The 17534-nt window shown below is 46.6% G+C and overlaps 1 protein-coding gene across 50 annotated transcripts in view; it reads left to right on the top strand.

The window, feature by feature from the left end:
* LOC138513982 (mucin-19) overlaps positions 1-17534 on the top strand; it is a 1848798-nt gene that overhangs the window by 348099 nt on the left and 1483165 nt on the right. The window lies entirely within an intron of this gene.

The raw sequence follows: 17534 nt of genomic DNA, 5'->3' as shown, positions 1-17534 counted from the left end.
TTCAAATTGTAGCTTGCGAGGTAGGGGATCATAAAAACATAGTTTGTGCATAAACGTCTGGCTAGGCTCTCCTGTTAATCTTAGGAAAAAAACATATTTGGTCTCTCTGCTCGACTGTACCACCACAAACTCCAGTCAATTCACAAAGAGGCTACTGTGAGTAACTCTGAGGTTACTATGAATATCTCTGACTTACTTATGACTTATTAGAAGTACGTCTGGAGAACTTTCTTCATGACTCAAATAACCCTCTCCAGGTGTAGCTAAGAGTTACTCATAGTAGCGTCTCCGGGAATCGGCCCCAATGACTTTGCAACCCTCTGCCCTGCTCACCCAAGACACACTATGGCTAACCTTTTATGCCATTCAACTGCATGTTTAAGCAATCCATCAATTTCCCTGGAAAAATCAATAAGTCTAATTTCAAATCTCAAATAATATTCCTTTACTCTCTTGCCCTCCATTACTCAAGCAGATGGTCTACCCCTTTTAATGGCCTACTTAGGCTATTTATGAAATTATGAAATGTTGTCATTTCCTTTTCTCTGTTGAGCCCACAATATTCTCTTCTGCCAAACACCCTACACACTGGCAAGGAGATGAGACCAGAACTCACAGCTCCCTCACTCCCACCCATTCTCATTGACTATGATGCAAGAATCAGACACTCTGCTCCATATCTGGCTTTCTCACAGGCTACAGTAAGATGACAACACACAGTAGTAACCCTATCTTTCTCACATTTCGAGTGTGAGAACGAAATATTGCCCCCAGCTTAACTTCCTCACAGAGGGGTCCCTTCAAATGTTGTCCTTGGACAACCCTTTGTATACCCAATATTGAAGATCTCTTTGAAGCAACATGTGTGGCCCTTGCTAAAGGTGAGAATCACACTGCGTATCTCCTTATGGCACACAAAGCCTGCCACTCAGTTGCTCATCCTGGACATGTCAGTTAATTCGTTTTATGGAATTGAGTATTAATGTGTAGCTCGCCTCGGTTTATCCAGGAGTTGCTCACCCACTGGTGGAGCCACTGATATCAGTCTCTGTGTCACTGCCTTCCTTCACTTAGAATATCCTCGAGCTACCACTGGACCCTCTGCAGACCTTATGTTTCCGTCCTCCTGTGGCTCACAGAAAAGTGTGCCTCCACTGTACCGAGCTCACAGAGTGGGCCCCTCAGGATATAGGGATCGGCCCCAGGGATAATCCACAAGTTCCCTTAGAGTTCTCTCTAGTGTCTGCTGACCATGACTCAAAATTCCCTTCAAACATTTGGAACCCTAGAGGATCCAGTATCTCAGCACTCTTTGAAATGCACTGACTCATATCACAAAGTGTCTGTGCTGATGCTTACAGAGCTGCCCGCAGCATGCAGGGGGCAGCTGCATGTTGTCACTGGTGTTCACTGGTGGACCCCACTGATAATCAGTAGCAGTAGAGATGAGCACAGGTGGTTGGATGGCATGAGGAATATCATGAATGGTGAAGTCCACCAAGGTAGGAAACTCCAAAAGTATGAGAGAAGCAACAAGCAGGAAATAACAGTGTGACAACCCCTTTTCAAGCTTCAGTTGGATTAAAGTTGAAGGCCTGTTCGAGATTGTAAAGTGCCATTCTCCAGCATGTGGTCTGGCATGGATTCACATGCTGATGAATATTCCCTTCTGTCTGGCTGCAAATCCTCGGTAAAAGAAAAAAACTGTTTCACTTTCACTTGAAAACTGTATTCATCATCTAAACCAATCACTGTCCTCTGGATCGTACTGCCCCCACCCAATGACAGTCCTGTCCCTAAGCTCCACCCCTGGTGGCCATCTTCAGATTTATACTGCACGCTTCAGTGTTGGGAGTCCTCATATTGCTCTCCGAGCTATTTTGTAGTTTTTGACAATAATCAAATCTGAATTCACCTTTGTTTGACTTTCATGTTTTACCAAAGCAGTTACTGACAGCGGTTACTCGCTGCCAGCGAAGGCCTTCATCTACGCTTATCAACCGTCAAAGTTTCCAGAAGGCCTGGAGGCCAACTTCGTGCCTTCAGACCATGTCCGAAGAGAAGGAGGAGGGAAGGAGCCCCTTCAAGCTCTGCGCCAAGTGTGGACTATGGAACGTGTTTGTAGATGATTTTCACTGTAAATGCCTCTATTGCCTGTATCCAGACCATGATGAGGAGCGATGCAAAGTATGCTGTGGCTTCTCAAAGAAGATGAGGAAGGACTGCCATATCAGGATGGCAGTGTGGCTGTAATGGGGCAAGGCCTCCGACCCTGCCTCCAGGCATGGCCATGCATCACCCAGGACTGGCCGGTCCGGGGCAAGTACTCCCTACGAGAGGAGGTTGAGTTCCTTTGAGGACGCTCCGCATGCGGGGGTCGAAGAAAAGGCCAAGCTCTGCGATGCAGGTCCCACTGGGTTTGCCACTGTTGCCAGTCCCAAGATGGGCATGGCACATCCACGGTGAGCCTACCGACAAAAGGTTCCTTTTCCAAGAGGAAATCCCTGAAACCATTGAAGCTCTACCTGATGGGCAAAAAGCCAGTGAAGGAAATGTCTGAGGAGGATTTATTAAGAGGTTCGTAGACTAGGTCTTCCGAGCCAGCCACCCTGATGACAACCCTGTCGATGAAGGCTTTGCCGAGCACTTAATCAAGTAAATCTATGACCGCCACCTCATTGAAAGGTGTTGGGTCAGCGAAGGTGGCCCTGGCTATGGCCACTCCACACATGTCCAAGCCACCCAGATGGGATACAACTGTGCAGGCGGCAGCTAAGGCAGCGGGAGTGCCTGATGAGGGTAAAGACCCTAAGGCCATTCCGACCCAGAAGCCTCAGGTGGAGGAGAGGGTGGAAGACAAGGCCGTGCCGGCAGAGGCGTGGTTGGGGAACCCAACCGTGTTTCCAAAGAGACCGGAGCAGATCTACACAAGCTCTGAGGACGATGAAGGCAAACAGCTGGATGTCTTTTATACGGACGACGAGGGAGGTGATCACTGCAAAGATGATGAGCCTTCATCACCTACACCCAAGAGGCGGCGCCTCAGTCCAGACCCTACGCCCCAAACACTGGCCACGGAGATCCAGCAGAGGCTACACCCGACTCTGGGGCCTGCTCCGCCACAGGTCCCTCAGGGTCCTCCGAGGTTATGTCCACCTCGTCAGAAGAGGAAGGCTAAGGTGTCTGCCGACCTGAGTTGTCACATGACTCCTCCTCCTCTGCCACCTCCACATGACGCATACTTCCACATCCAAATTCATCGGAAACACTGCAAGTTCCTATGGTTCGTGGTCCAGGGACACCACTACCAGTTCAAGGCACTTCTTTTTGACCTAAAATTGCCCTGAGGGTCTTACCAACTGCCTGGCACCGGTGACGGCACATTTTCGTCTCTATGGAATCCATGTGTACCCATATCTGCACAACTGGTTAATCTGATCCCGCTCCCAGGCAATGGCGGGCCAGCACACGGAGAGGACCATGCGTATCCTGACGATCTATGGTTCCCCATCAACTATCCGAAATCCTGCTTGGAGCCATCGCAAAACACTCTGTTTCTGGGACCCCGACTCAACACAGTCAACTGCCTGGCTTCTCCCTTGGAGGATCGGGTAGTGGCTATACTAGGGAAGGTACAGCACCTGTCGTTGGCGTAGTCGGTGACGGTGCAAGCCATCAAGTCTGGTGGGCATGATGTCATCCTGCTACAGAGCAATATGTCTGGTGAAATGATCACCAGACCTGAGGACCCCAATGGGTGTAGTAAATACTACGGCATATTCTGAGCAATCCTGCTAGTACACAAAATCTAGTAGACCCATAATATTGTGGGTGAAATCTTCTTTTTAATTTCTCATTTTTCATTGGTGCTGTCAGGAGGCCCTTGCTATTGCATTTTTGGACGGTATGTCCTTCTTCAGGGCGGCTCTATGCATACATAATTATTACAACAGTGTTTCAGTTTTAAATATGTTTCTAACAAATCTTAAATACTTAGACACAGTATTATCTCATTAAAAAATACAATCATGAGCATAGATATGTTCCTCAGGTTAAAGATGGTCAATGTTGTGGCGATCTCTGGACGCCTAGAGGGAAGCTCTAAGAAGGTTGAGTTGACTTAGGCTGAGGGTTGGAGCAGTGGTAATTGCAGAACTCCTGTAACACAATTATATCTGCTTATGACAAAAAGTGTAATGCCTTGGGCATATAGTTAGATCTCTCATCAAGGAGAAGAGAAGCTATTCCGTTACTTCCAGATATATAGTGAAATGAATATCTTATCTAGTCTCTTACCGCAAGTCTGTAATGGATGTCAATGCCTGTGATGATTTCGGCATGACAATTGGGTGTGGTGTCGGGGTAGTCGTGCTAGGAACCTGAAAACAATAATATGTCTCCTAAATCTGACTGATTGCTTAAGCCTGACATTTACTACCCTAAATCATATGATTATATGTCCAAAACTTCACATACTCTTAACTCTCGGACAGTGTAGATAGTGCTGTGTTCACAGGGAGAGGTTGCAGCACTACCTGTAGAATAGGAAGCGCACCAATTGTGTGCATCAAAGGTTTGATCTAGCTGTTAGTATATAGAAATGAAACCAACAGAGAAGACTGAACGTGGTACCTGATAAATTATATGGGGCATACCCAGTAAACTGGCTGGCACATTTGCTGTGAACCGCAGGATCAACTGTCAGAAGCAGGCCGAAGCCTGGTATTCTTCATGTAGGCGATGTGAATGCCCTGCCTGGGAACAAAATTGTTACTATGGCAGCCATAATATACTAAATGTGTCATGTTGCCATAGGCAAACTGTTGTCATTGCGCATTGGCGCGAGAGACTTGCAGCTCATTGGTCAGCGTCTAGTTAATACTTACGCCACCATGCAAATAGCGTGCTGACCTAAAGTACATCTAACCGTCAAGTGTTTGTAACCTAAGAACGGACTCAAAGGGCCGAATAAACGTACTGCGCTTGAGCTGATGGGTGATGTAGTTCTGTGGGGAAAAAACACTGTGCTTTGTTAAATTATTGCAATCTGTGCCTGGCTGGGATGGCCATAGAATGGTACAGTATTCTAAGGTTCAAAATATCTCTCCGAAAAACAAGTTCATACATCAACAGTGAGACATTCTGATAAGTACTGCTGATAGGTAAATCACATGATAAAAACAAACACAGAGTATACGTACTTTAACATATTGTTATGGACATTTTTGCACAGGTAAAACATCCTGGTGAGAACTGCACCTCAATTGGGTGTATTCTAATGATATGTGACAAACAGCATTTTGACCCCTTATGTGCACAATAAAGTATTGGATGAAACTCATATTCTTGTTCTCATACAACAGCGATGACTGCTCACCCGGTCAGAGAAACATTAGTCAATTCTTATTATAATGATGTTATTGAAATGAACAAGAACAAAAGGGTAGCAAAAACAAAATAGTTTGCTCGTATGTTACTGGTTCAGCACAATTTTAGCTTTGTTAGTACATGTTAGGGATATTCCTGCAGATAACTGATATGGTGACTATTGCAACATTGAGCTCTACATGGAAGTTAAGGGAACAATCACACAGTGTCAGTGTGAGAAGATGGGGAAATGTGTTAATATGTAATATCTATAACAAATGGGGATTGGTGAAGTGTCCAAGAGCACAAACCTCCTATATGTCAATGAAAACCAGGTAATGATACTCTGATCTTTTCAACTAGAGTGCTCACGACTGAAAGAATTAGCATCATATTCAATGCCTGATGTGTCTCTGTATACTTGGTAACGCCAGGCACTTGTCAGTTGCTCGCAGAGTCAAATCTCTTTCTTTATGCTTCCTGTCACGTGCAGTAATGTATTGTAAGCTAAATTGCTTCTCACAGATAGCAAAATAGATCTAGCTCTTCATTTAGGCCATTTGGAGAGACGGTTTCAAGTCTGTTGGTCCAATATGACTCCCTTTGTTCGAGCTTTATGTTGCTGCTGATTCTTAAGTTGATGGTTTTGACTATTTCAAGAATATGGAATTTTATCTGTGACAGTTGGTGTCTCTGTTGCTGAAAATGTCTGGCGACAGCAGTTAGTTATTAGTTCTAATGTTGGATTTGTGTTCATTCCACCGTATCCTTGATTTACGGCTGGTCTGAACAATGTAGAGAAGGCCACATGGGCATTTGATAGAATAGATCACATATTGGGTGTTGCATGATCTTGCAATTTGATATTCTCCCCTGTCTGTGGATGTGTCACTATGTCTCCTTTTTTTAACATGTTGCAGCTGTTAAATGACATGCCCATGTATGTCCCCTTTTTATTTTTTTATTTTTGCACTTTTTCTGTTACCGGTTTTGTCTTGACTAGAAGATCTTTGAGATTATTGCTCTGTTGGAAGGCGAAAATAGGTTTGTCAGTGAACAGATTCTGCAGTTTGTTATTGCAATTTAGTATTGGCCAATGTTTCAATATAGTTTTCTTAATTTTGGTTGATTATAGGCTATATTTACTGATGAATACTAGTGGGCCCTCTGGTGAAGTTGTCTCGTCTATTGGTGTTAGAAGAGTTGACCGTTCTTTTGTTTCTCCTTTATTTTTTGCTATTGTCAACTCATCTTCTGTGTATCCTCTTTCTCTGAATCTAGACAACATAGAGTCCTGTTCATGTCTGTATTCAGATTCAACATTAACTATGCGCTTCACCCGGAGCAGCTGGCTGTAGGGAAGAAATCTGATGGTAGATGGACGGTGACAACATCCTATGGAGGAGATTGTTGTGGTCTCTACATCCAGGAACTGAATATCTGGATTACCTCTTTCCGACATGAACTGGATCCTGCTGTCAATCATATTGTGATATGTCAGAAATGCTGTTAATGTTTCGGTTGTGTTCTTCCATACCATAAAAATTTTCTTGATACGAGGACCCCAGTACCGTATATGCATGTGCCAAACTGGATGCCACATAAATGAATTTGCATTAGCTGGAGCCATAGTAGCTCCTATTGCGGTGCTGCTTCTCTGTAGGTAAAACTTCCCACTAAACTCAATGAATTCTAGTAATATGATGATCCATTCCTTAGAAGCTCCTACGTCTTCTTCTGAAGTAGCAGCCATTCCACCGCTTGTTGACCCAAGCCATGTGGAATGGACGTGTATAGGCTGCATACATCAATGGTTACCAAGATGTCATTCGCCTCCCAATGGATGTTCTTGAGTTTAATGTATGTTGGGTACTTTTGAATAATCGGTTGCAAAATAGTATCTATTTATACTCCCAAAGGGTGTAGGACTCCATTGGTAGCTGCTACAATGGGGCAACCTGGTGATTTGTCTGCAGATTTATGAATTTTGGGAAGTAAGTAGAAATGCGATGTCATCCTGCATCAACCTCGGCCGCCTGTGCAGATTGCAGATGAGGCCTCTCCAGGAGTTTCTGGATGCGGGGTAGCTGCAGATCTACGGATCCTGGATGGACAAGGTCCCCATAAACAAGGAGTTCTGAAGGATGATACAGTGATGGGTCATCTGCTCCAATCTCACAAAGGGATCCCCATTCCAAGTTCCTCCTTAACCAGGAGATGGTTACCACGGATGCCTCTCTAGAAGGTTGGGGAGTGCACAACGGACAGTTGCACGCCAGGGGACTAGGGCTGCCGGAGGAGAAATCACTCCACATCAACGTCCTGGAGCTGCCGGTTGTCTTCTGGGCACTCAAGTCCTCCCTTCCATCTCTGAATGGCAGAGTGGTGAGGAATTTCACGGACAACACCACCACCATGTTCTACATCAGGAAGCAGGGAAGGCACGCTCTCTGGAGCTCTCTGGAGAGGCCCAGAAGCTGTGGCACTGGGCCCTTCATCAGGACATGTTCCACATTCCCTTCCAACTGCCAGACACCAACAACACCATTGCAGACTCGCTCAGCAGGGAACTGCATTCCGTCCATGAATGGGAGCTTCACAAGGACCAGGTGGACCATCTGGTTCATGAGTGGGAGCAACCACAGATCGACCTTTTTGCAACAGAGGTGAACGCCAAGTTCCAGCAGGTTACCGCAACCGAGGAGCATGGGGGATGCATTCTTATTCCCTTGGGAAGCAATGTTTCTCTATGCATTTCCCCCATTCCCGCTCCTGCTACGATTGATCAACACACTCAGACAGTGTCACTGCAGGATGATACTCGTGGCCATGGCCTGTCTGTGGCAAATTTGGTACCCAGACCTGCTATGTCTGTCAGTGGCTTCATCCCTCAGGCTACGGCTACTCCCGGATCTTCTTGCCAGAGAGGGATGGGCGGTTCTGCACCATAACACAGCGTTGCTGAACCTCAGGGCCTGGCTCCTGCAGGCCTAGAAATGTGGACGCTATTCATTACCTGCTGAATGTAAGAGATCCTGGCCAGGGCCATAGCCCCCTCCACATTGACGTGCTACGGCCATAAGTGGAAGTGTTTCTCTGTATGGTGCCGGACTCAATACATTACCCCGCTACGGGTCATGGCTCTGCAACTACTGCTCTCTCTGGCCAAGGCGGGACTTGCACATGCCTCTATCAAGGTGCACCTGGCCGCAATATCACAATACATTTGGATACCACGTAGGCCTTCCCTGTGGTCGCACAGACTCATTAAGGAATTAATCAGAGGCCTCTTCAGGACTTTTTCACCTGTGAAGGACCCTGGCCCGGCCTGGGAGCTCAATGTGGTATTCACTAAACTAATAGGGATGCCCTTTGAGCCAATGCATCAAGCCCTGCTCAAGTTCCTCTCGTGGAAGACAGCTTCCCTCTTGGTGATCACCTCGGCCAGGTGTGTCGGGGAGATGCAGGCCCTGTCTTGCAAGCAGCCATACTTGTCCTTCCACGCTTCAAGGGGGTACTGCATACACAACCCACCTGTATGCCGAAGGTGCCACCGGAGTTTCACCTCAACAACTTTGGTGTTGCATGTCTTCTTCCCGAATCCGTCATCGCCAGCGGAAAGAACTTTGAATCTGCTGGACATTGTTCATGCCTTGAAGTTTTATGTGACTTGCAAAAAGAGATTTCGGAAGACCTCTCAGTTGTTCATCAATTTTGGGCCTGTAAATCTTGGGAAGGCCTTGTCGAAGGCTTCATCTCTAGGTGGCTGTCCTTCTGCATCATGCACTGTCACTGGCTGGCTAACAGGCCTCTGCCGAACCAGCCAAGAGCCCGATCCGCTAGAACCACTGCAGCAACAACTGCATTTCACTCTGGTGTGCCCCTGCTCGACATCTGATATGTGGAGGTCGACACACACCTTCCCGAGATTCTACTGCATCGACAGGGATTCCAGGGAGGAGTCCCGAGTTGGCCAAGCAGTGCTGCATAACCTGTTTGCCTGAGGTGAGTCTGTTCCAGGGATGAGTGTTTATTACTTCAGTTGAGCATTGCAACCTCCCATGGTTGTGTTTATGTACTGCTGTGTGATCGTTATTCATGAGCATGTGAATCCATAACAGACCCCATGCTGGAGAAGGATGAAGTTACTTGCCTATAACTCTTGTTCGAATGGATTGTGTCCTCCAACGTATTCCTCATCTTAGATGTATTCCATCCAGTTTTAGCTGCTTCGGAAATTTTTTCTCGCCAGAGGGCGCCATGCGTCGATGTCGTCGAGTCGAAGTCCCTCGAAGGCCTCCGTCGAGGGTGACATCATCGGGTACACAAGTAGGCCTTAGTTCCGTTTTTCCGCAGCACGTGTTGCTTCGGAGACTCAGCATGCCTCGAGTAGTTCTGTGGCGCAGTTATTGTGAAGCGATATTCGAGATGTCCTCGTCGTCGACCCTGACTTCCCCGCGTTCGGGGTTCAAAAAGTGTAAATCCTCTGGTTCCAAATGTCCATCCCAGATCCGCACCAAGAATGTCTGTGGTGCCTCGATGAAGGCCACGACATGGAGGCCTGTACGAAGTGTCATGCAATGATGGGGAATGCCTTGCGAGAGAGGAAGGGAAATCTACAGGTAGGTCGAAAACCCGACCGAAAAGCCTCAAGCGTCGCGTTGAGGTCCCATGAGGAGAAATCTCCTCAACCCGAAAGGCAAAAGCATCGGTCTAGGTCCCGAAGTGGTTCACACCACTCTTCGCCTTCGACAAAAAAGTCCAAAAAAAGATACCACTGGTCCCCTTCCACATCGTCCTCGGACGAATCCCCCAAGAGAATGAAATTCCCCACAAAACATTCCTCCTCTGAAGAATGGGAAGCATTTAGAATTAAAATGATGGAGTTTTTCGAAAAGGCTAAGCCTCAGTCCGCGCCTTTCTCGGTACCGGCCGGGAGCATTACCGTTCCGACACTCATGCGCCCTCGAGCCCGGGTGATCGAAGGAGAAAAGATCGGGAACCCTCCAGGACCTTGAGCGAAAAAGATTGCTCGAGTCGAGTCGACTGCTCGAGGTCACCAACGCCGTCTGGAACCCGACACACCTTGAAGGGCGAGCCTTCGAAGAGCGCCTCGAAGCCCTCGAAGCCAGCTCCGTCGATGACTACTATTTCGTCGGCACCATCAACGCCCTTTTCGACGTCGACCCCGAAGTCCTTGGCGCCGAATGTTTCAAAGGCTCGAATTCAGCCAGAAACTGCCAAAATAGCAGCAAAAGAAAAAGAAAAGCTGCAAAGACTGTAAAGCCTTCAGTCTCTACTACAACACCTCCTCCAGAAAAAATGTATAAACCTCTACCAAGGAAAGAACATTTTAAATCCTTAACTTCCATTTTTGAATAACAAGAGAGGTCTGAGGAGGAGGAGGGGGGGTGTTCCTTTTTGCCTAGAGTATGGCACCCCGAATGTCCCAGAATGCCTAATTTCTGAGGAAAGCAGAATGAGAGATCTGGTGGAAACCTTGCATAATTCAAGTGGAATTGACACTTCACCTGAGACAGATTTTGGCAGGCCAGAACCAGGGGAACATGCCAGTCCGTCATACAGGCAGCTGATGACAAAGGTGGTCGATTATTTAGGATGGGCTAAACCACCAACTAGGATGATCTGACTGATATATTGGATCATGGCCCCACCGAAGATCCGATTTTACCCTTCCATGTAGCCTTCCAAAATAGGGTGACCAAAAATTGGGAGACCCCGGACTCAATTCCTCCTGTGAATAAGTCCCTCACTTCAAAATACCACCCTTCCAGTAGCGACCCCGGCTATCTGTCCAAACACCCTACTCCTGAGAGTCTGGTGGTCCAGGCAGCCACAGCTTCAAATAAGGTGGCATACCCTTCCATCGCTCCGGATAGGGACGACAAGTGTACGGATGGTTGGGTACGCAAGGTATTTTCAGCTGGGAGTATGGCGTTAAAATCGGCCAACTCCACATATGCCTTGTCAACATTTTCGTACACTCTGTGGGAGTGCATTGCAATGGTGGCGGAGCACATACCAGAAGGGAAGAAAGGGAAGGATTCCTAGCCATTGTTAGAGATGGAAAGGAGGCCATGCAGGAATCCCTTCAGTCTGGATTGGACACTGCAGATAGTGTGAGCAGATCCATGGCCACTACTACAGTACCACAGATTTGCATGGTTGCGAAAGTCGGGTTTCGCACCAGACGTGCAAAACCGTCTTTTGAACATGCCCTTTGACGGGTCTCACCTTTTTGGCAACAAGGCTGACGAGAGCCTTGAGAGGTTGCAGACCTCAAAAGCGGCTGCCAAATCTTTAGGAGCTGCTATTAGGCAACCTCAGCCTTTTCGTGCATCAGGACAATCTTGGAGGGGACGATCCTATCGTTACTACTACTCATATGGAAAGGCATGAGGAATGGCCAGTCAAAGAGGCCAGAAAAAAGCCACTCATGGTGGACGAGCAAAATATGCAAAGCCAGCCCCAGCTGCAGCCTCTTTACCATCAGAGGCTGCAGCAACCGCCACAAAACCACTTTGAGGACTTGCATCACAAGACCCCTGTGGGAGGCAGGCTGTCACAGCATCTGCAAGAATGGCGAGCCATTACTTCAGATGTTTGGGCTCTAGAAATAATAGCCCATGGTTACTGCCTCCCTTTTCTAACGCAACCTCAAAGAAATCCTCCAGGGAGACACTCTTTGAAGTTTCAAGACCCGTTCCTACAGCAGGAAGTCTTAACCCTGCTGGAGAAAGGTGCTATACAACCAGTACCTGTAGCGGAGAGAAACAAGGGATGGTACTCCCCATATTTTTTGATTCCCAAAAAGGACAGAGGACTGAGACCCATCTTGGACTTAAGATGCTTAAAAAAGCTCCTCAGGAAGGACAAGTTCAAGATTTTCACTCTTTCTCAGATCTTTCAAGCCCTTCAACTTCAGGATTGGTTGGTGTCATTGGATCTCTAGGATTCTTATTTTCTTTTTCCAATCCATCTCAAGCACAGAAAATACCTGAGGTTCGTAGTTGTTGACTGGCACTATCACTTTCGAGTCCAGCCATTCGGGTTGACCTCCGCCCTGAGGGTCTTCACCAAGTTAATGGTAGTGGTGGCAGCACACCTCAGGAGAGGGGGGCTTCACATCTACCCCTACCTGGACGATTGGTTGATCAGGGCACGTTCTGCCGAACAAGCACTGGATCATCTGAAAGTCACCTGCCACTTCCTCCACAGACTGGGCTTCTCCTTCAATTTCAAGAAGTCACAAATGACACCTTCCCAACAGCTCCAGTACATTGGGGCTGTATTAGACACATCCTTGGGAAAGAGCTTGCCTCCCAAGTCGAGGGCTCAAGACATTCTTCAGTCAGTTTCCAAATTCAAAAATGCCCAAAATCTCCAGGCCTACGACTTCTTGGGGTTGCTTGGCCTCATGGAATCCTGCATTTTCCTAGTGCCAGAAGCACGCATGAGGATGAAATCCCATCAATGGGCTTTAAAGACTCAATGGTCCCAGTTCTCAGGTTAAATGACGGATCTCCTTCAGATTCTGAACAAGGTTCGGCAGGATCTCCTGTGGTGGACTTGCACAGAGAACATCCTAAAAGCAGAACATTTTTGGCAACCATGGCCAGAGATTACAGTAGTGATGGATGCCTCACTCATGGGGTGGAGAGCTAAAGCCAATGATCTGACAATCAGCGGTTGTTGGTCGCCATCACACTGCACACCAACCTTTTAGAGCTGAGAACAATCAGAATAGCACTGAAGGCTTTTCTGCCATCTGTCAGGGGAAAAATGTTCCTGATAATGACGGACAACACAGTGGCCATGCATTACCTAAAGAAAAGAGGAGGTGTAGGGTCACTACCTCTGTGCAGAGAGGCAATGCGGCCCTGGTATTGGGCACTTCAAGACGGAAACTCCTTAACGGCAGTTCATCTAGCTGGGGAGGAGAATATGATGGCGGACACTCTGAGCAGGCAGAGTACGGTGTCCCACGAGTGAGAACTGGCTCAGGAAGTCCTTCAGGAGATCTTCACCTTTGGGGAACCCCTCAAGTAGACTTGTTTGCGACCGGAATCAACCAGAAGTGGGAAAAGTATTGCTCAAGGAAATTCCCCCGAGAGGAGCCCTAGGGGACGCGTTTGTGGTGGAGTGGAATTTCCCACTGCTATACGCGTTCCCTCCGATTCCCGTCATTCCTCAAGTCATCAGGAGATTGAGACGGTTCCGAAACCGCATGATCCTAATTGCCACAGATTCGGCCAGGAGAATGTGGTACCCGGACCTTCTAGACATGTCCATCTGCCCTCTGTTACGTCTTCCTCAGAGGGAGGACCTTCTCTCACAAATGGAGGGCCAGGTTCTCCATCCAGAGGGCAGGACTCTCAACCTTCATGCTTGGTATCTGAAAGGCTGAGATACAAGGATTGGGACCTTCCAGATGACGTCATGGAGGTGTTGCTTTCGGCATGAAGGCCAGCAACAAAATCTCTGTACCGTTGCCGCTGGAAGAAGTTTTGCAACTGGTGCATGGAAAAGAATGTTGTTCCTTTTCTGTGTTCTATCCCAGAAATGTTGTCTTTCCTCTTGTCCCTGGCACATAGAGGCCTCAATGTTGGGACCACTAAAGGTTATCTTGCAGCGCTTTCCATTTTCAAGCGCTCTTTGGAAGAATGTTCCTATTTTAAAATTCCTTTGATAATACAATTCAGGGACTCACCAATGTGTTCCTCCTTCTTCTTTCCAAGTCCCAGTTTGGGACCTTAATCTGGTTCTAAGGTTTTTAATGTGTGCCTCTTTTGAAGCCTTGCACACTTTTCCATTAAGATTACTAACATTCAAAACCGTTTTCTTGGTTGCTTTAACATCTGCACGAAGAGTGAGCGAATTGCCGGCACTGTCTTCTGGGCCACCCTATACTGTGTTCCACAGGGACAGAGTTGTATTGAGAGCTAAACACTCATTCTTACCTAAAGTCCATTTAAATCAGAAAATGATTCTGCCCATGTTCTATCACCACCTTATCCCAGTAAGGTGGAGGAAAGATTGCACAGGCTGGACCCGAGAATAGCTCTAAGTGTTTACATTTCTAGGCTCTCCAAGAGTGGATAATCAACATTCATTGGCTACACCGGAAGGAAATTGGGTCAGTCGGTGTCAAAACAAACCCTATCACGTTGGATTGTGCTTTGCATTTCAGAATGCTACAGATTGGTGGGCAAAGATCCACCTGAAGGCTTGGGGACCCATTCTACGAGAGGCATAGCTTCTTCGACAGCCCTTCAAAGAGGTGTTCTCATAAAAGCTATTTGTGAAGCAGCAGCTGGATCATCGCTGCACACTTTTTCTAAATTCTATAGTCTGGATGCTTCCCACTATAAAGAGCTTCCTTTTGGTTAAGCATTGTTATATAATATTAAAAATCTACTCCCTCCTCCAGAGAGCTTTCTACACTGCTTTGGGAGTTTATCTAAGATGAGGAATACATTGGAGGACACAATCCATTCGAAGAACAAGTTACTTACCATGTGGTAACGTTCTTTCGACTGAATGTTCCTCCAATGGATTCCTCATCGCCATCCCATCCTACCCCTCTGTAGGTTTTCCGGTGTTATTACCACTTCAACTTTTGCAAGGCTGACACCTGGCTACCTACACTATCTATAGAGCAGAGCAAGAGGGGAAAACCAGAACTGAAGTCAACGGGCGCCGCTCGTGCTATTTGTATACCCGATGACCTCACCCTCGACGGGGGCCTTCGTGGGACTTTGACTCGAGGACATCGACATGGATGCACGGCGCCCTCTGCCGAGAAAAAATTTCCAAAGCAGCTAATGCTGGATGGAATACATGTAAGATGAGGAATACGTTGGAGGAACATCCAGTAGAAAGAACGTTATCAGTTGGAAAGTAACTTGTTCTTCTCCAGCATGGGTCTGGCATAGATTCACATGCAAACCCTCCCTCCTTGTCCTCTGTGGCTCTTCTTGGTTCTTACTGCCACTTTACGGGCTTACAAAGTCTGGAGAGGGATCACAGGGGTCGAGATTATGGAGAGAACTGTCATTGGATGTGGGCAGTATGACCCAGAGGACAGTGATTGGTTTAGAGGAGAAATACGGTTTTCAAGTGAAAGTGAAACTGTTTTTTCTTTTACTGAGGGTTCCCAGCCTGATGACGGGGAATATTCATGAGCATGTGAATCCATGCCAGACCCACGCTGGAGAACAAGAGTTACAGGTAATTAACTTAATCCAACTCTATGATGTAAAAAAGCAGAGCATATCCAAAGCAAGGGAATGAACCCTGAATAATTACATGTTCTGGAGAAATTTCAGGACTGTAACAAGACACAGCACTTGTACCTAAGAGATGTGAAAAGCCTTGACAAGCACTTGAACATGTAAGGTGCTGCAAGTGCTGAAAAGCACTTGTTGCTATGAGGCTCCCTGATCACAAGAAGCACTTGAAACTAGGAGGTGCTAAGGAGCCAAAAAGGAAATGTAACCTCAAAAGTGATGCACTATCACTTGCAATAAGAGGTGGTGAGAGCCATGAAATGTTCTCAAGCTTGAGCAGTGTTGTGAACAGTGAGAAGCTTTAAGTGCTGAAGATGATCAAAACCTTGAGAACCATTTGAATCTGAAAGATGTGAAGAGGCTTTGCAAAAGTTTAAGGCGAAGAAGTGCTGAAACTCTTCAGTAGCAGTTCCAAATGTCAGAGCCTAAGTGGGAACACATGGGATCCGATAACAACATATTAAAACATATGTTCCTTGGAATAGTTTCAGGCAGGACCAACTGAGGTTGAAAAGTTAACCAAAAAAAACAAAGCTAAAAGAAGCTATTTTTCGCTGTACAATGGTAGTAGAGAGAGATCCCAGGACCACTGTGCTTGCATCTCTGGGATAAGAACAAACTATGCGAAATAATTGGGTATTGTGAAGAGAGACACCTAACCTTAAAACAGGAATAGAAAAACACACTCGGCCTCATTACGAGTTTGGAGGCAGCCATGCCCTTAAAAAAGGGCATGGCTGCCTCCAAACTCAGGTCTGGGTCCCTGAATGGGGAAATACTGGGCCATTCCGACCTTGGAGGGCCCGGTATTTCCCCATTCAGGGAACCTGGACCATCCCCATTCCCATTTGAGACCCCATAGGGCACAATGTTAATGGGTAGCATGCTAACAACGGGACCGTTAATGACGGGCTCGTTGTTAGCATGTTGGGCCGCTCCGCAGGACCCGCTAAGGAAGTCTGGTAAAACCAGATGTCCAGAGCGGGTCCCGCGAGCGGACCTCGTAATAGGTTGGTATGGGGTTAATGCCTCCGGCACCTTTACCGGCGCCGTTAACCCCTTACCGCTCACCTCGTAATGAGGCAGATAGACTAAATGGCTTTCTTTGGGAAGTAGTGTAACATACTCATGTTCAACCTAAATAAAGATAGCTCAGGGGCAACACAATTGTCTTGGAACCAAGACAACACAGGTTCAAATCCCGGTCCTGCGCCTAAGGACGGGTCTATGGTATTAAGCACGTTATAATAAATTAATCAATTTTTAATTCATTACAATTTTGAATTTCTATTTAAATATGTATTTATAGAGATTTACAATACATACAGAGGACCTACATGACGCAATACCCACCCCCTAACGATTGCAGTATATTTGGTATGAATCCTGCAGGGTAGAATATATAGAATTCAACTAAAATAACGGATAGGAGTGCTTGGGTGAGAAAGAAGAAATTGATAGAGGAGGGTTTGGGAAAGGGTAGAAACTTAGGTGGAGGGGATAGATGTAGAAGCCGTGGTGCAAAGGAGTTTTGCAAGGTTACACAGCCTAAGGGAACCAACCAGGGGTGTACCTAACTTCGACCTTGAGTAAGTATTCAACCAAATTCCGGCTGAAAAAAAACAATTCGGCTCCAGAATAATCGTTTCTTGCTATTTGACTCCACCTGAATCATTGTCTTCTCATTTTAATGCAATGTTACAAATCAGAGAGATAAATATGTAGCGCCCATTAAAAAAGGGAATGAAATAAAGTTCTGAAAGCATTGCTAATTAAATATAAGACTAAGCATATTTATATGTACTGGAGTGAAGGAGTGATGAAGATGAAAGAGGTATTTGTATTTTATTTTGCATT

Source organism: Ambystoma mexicanum, chromosome 12 (assembly GCF_040938575.1).
Source record: "Ambystoma mexicanum isolate Mex_15411 chromosome 12, UKY_AmexF1_1, whole genome shotgun sequence".
In the NCBI taxonomy this organism is placed as follows: Eukaryota; Metazoa; Chordata; class Amphibia; order Caudata; family Ambystomatidae; genus Ambystoma; species Ambystoma mexicanum.
The sequence above is the reverse complement of the archived record's forward strand: the minus strand, read 5'-3'. Positions and strand labels throughout refer to the sequence as shown.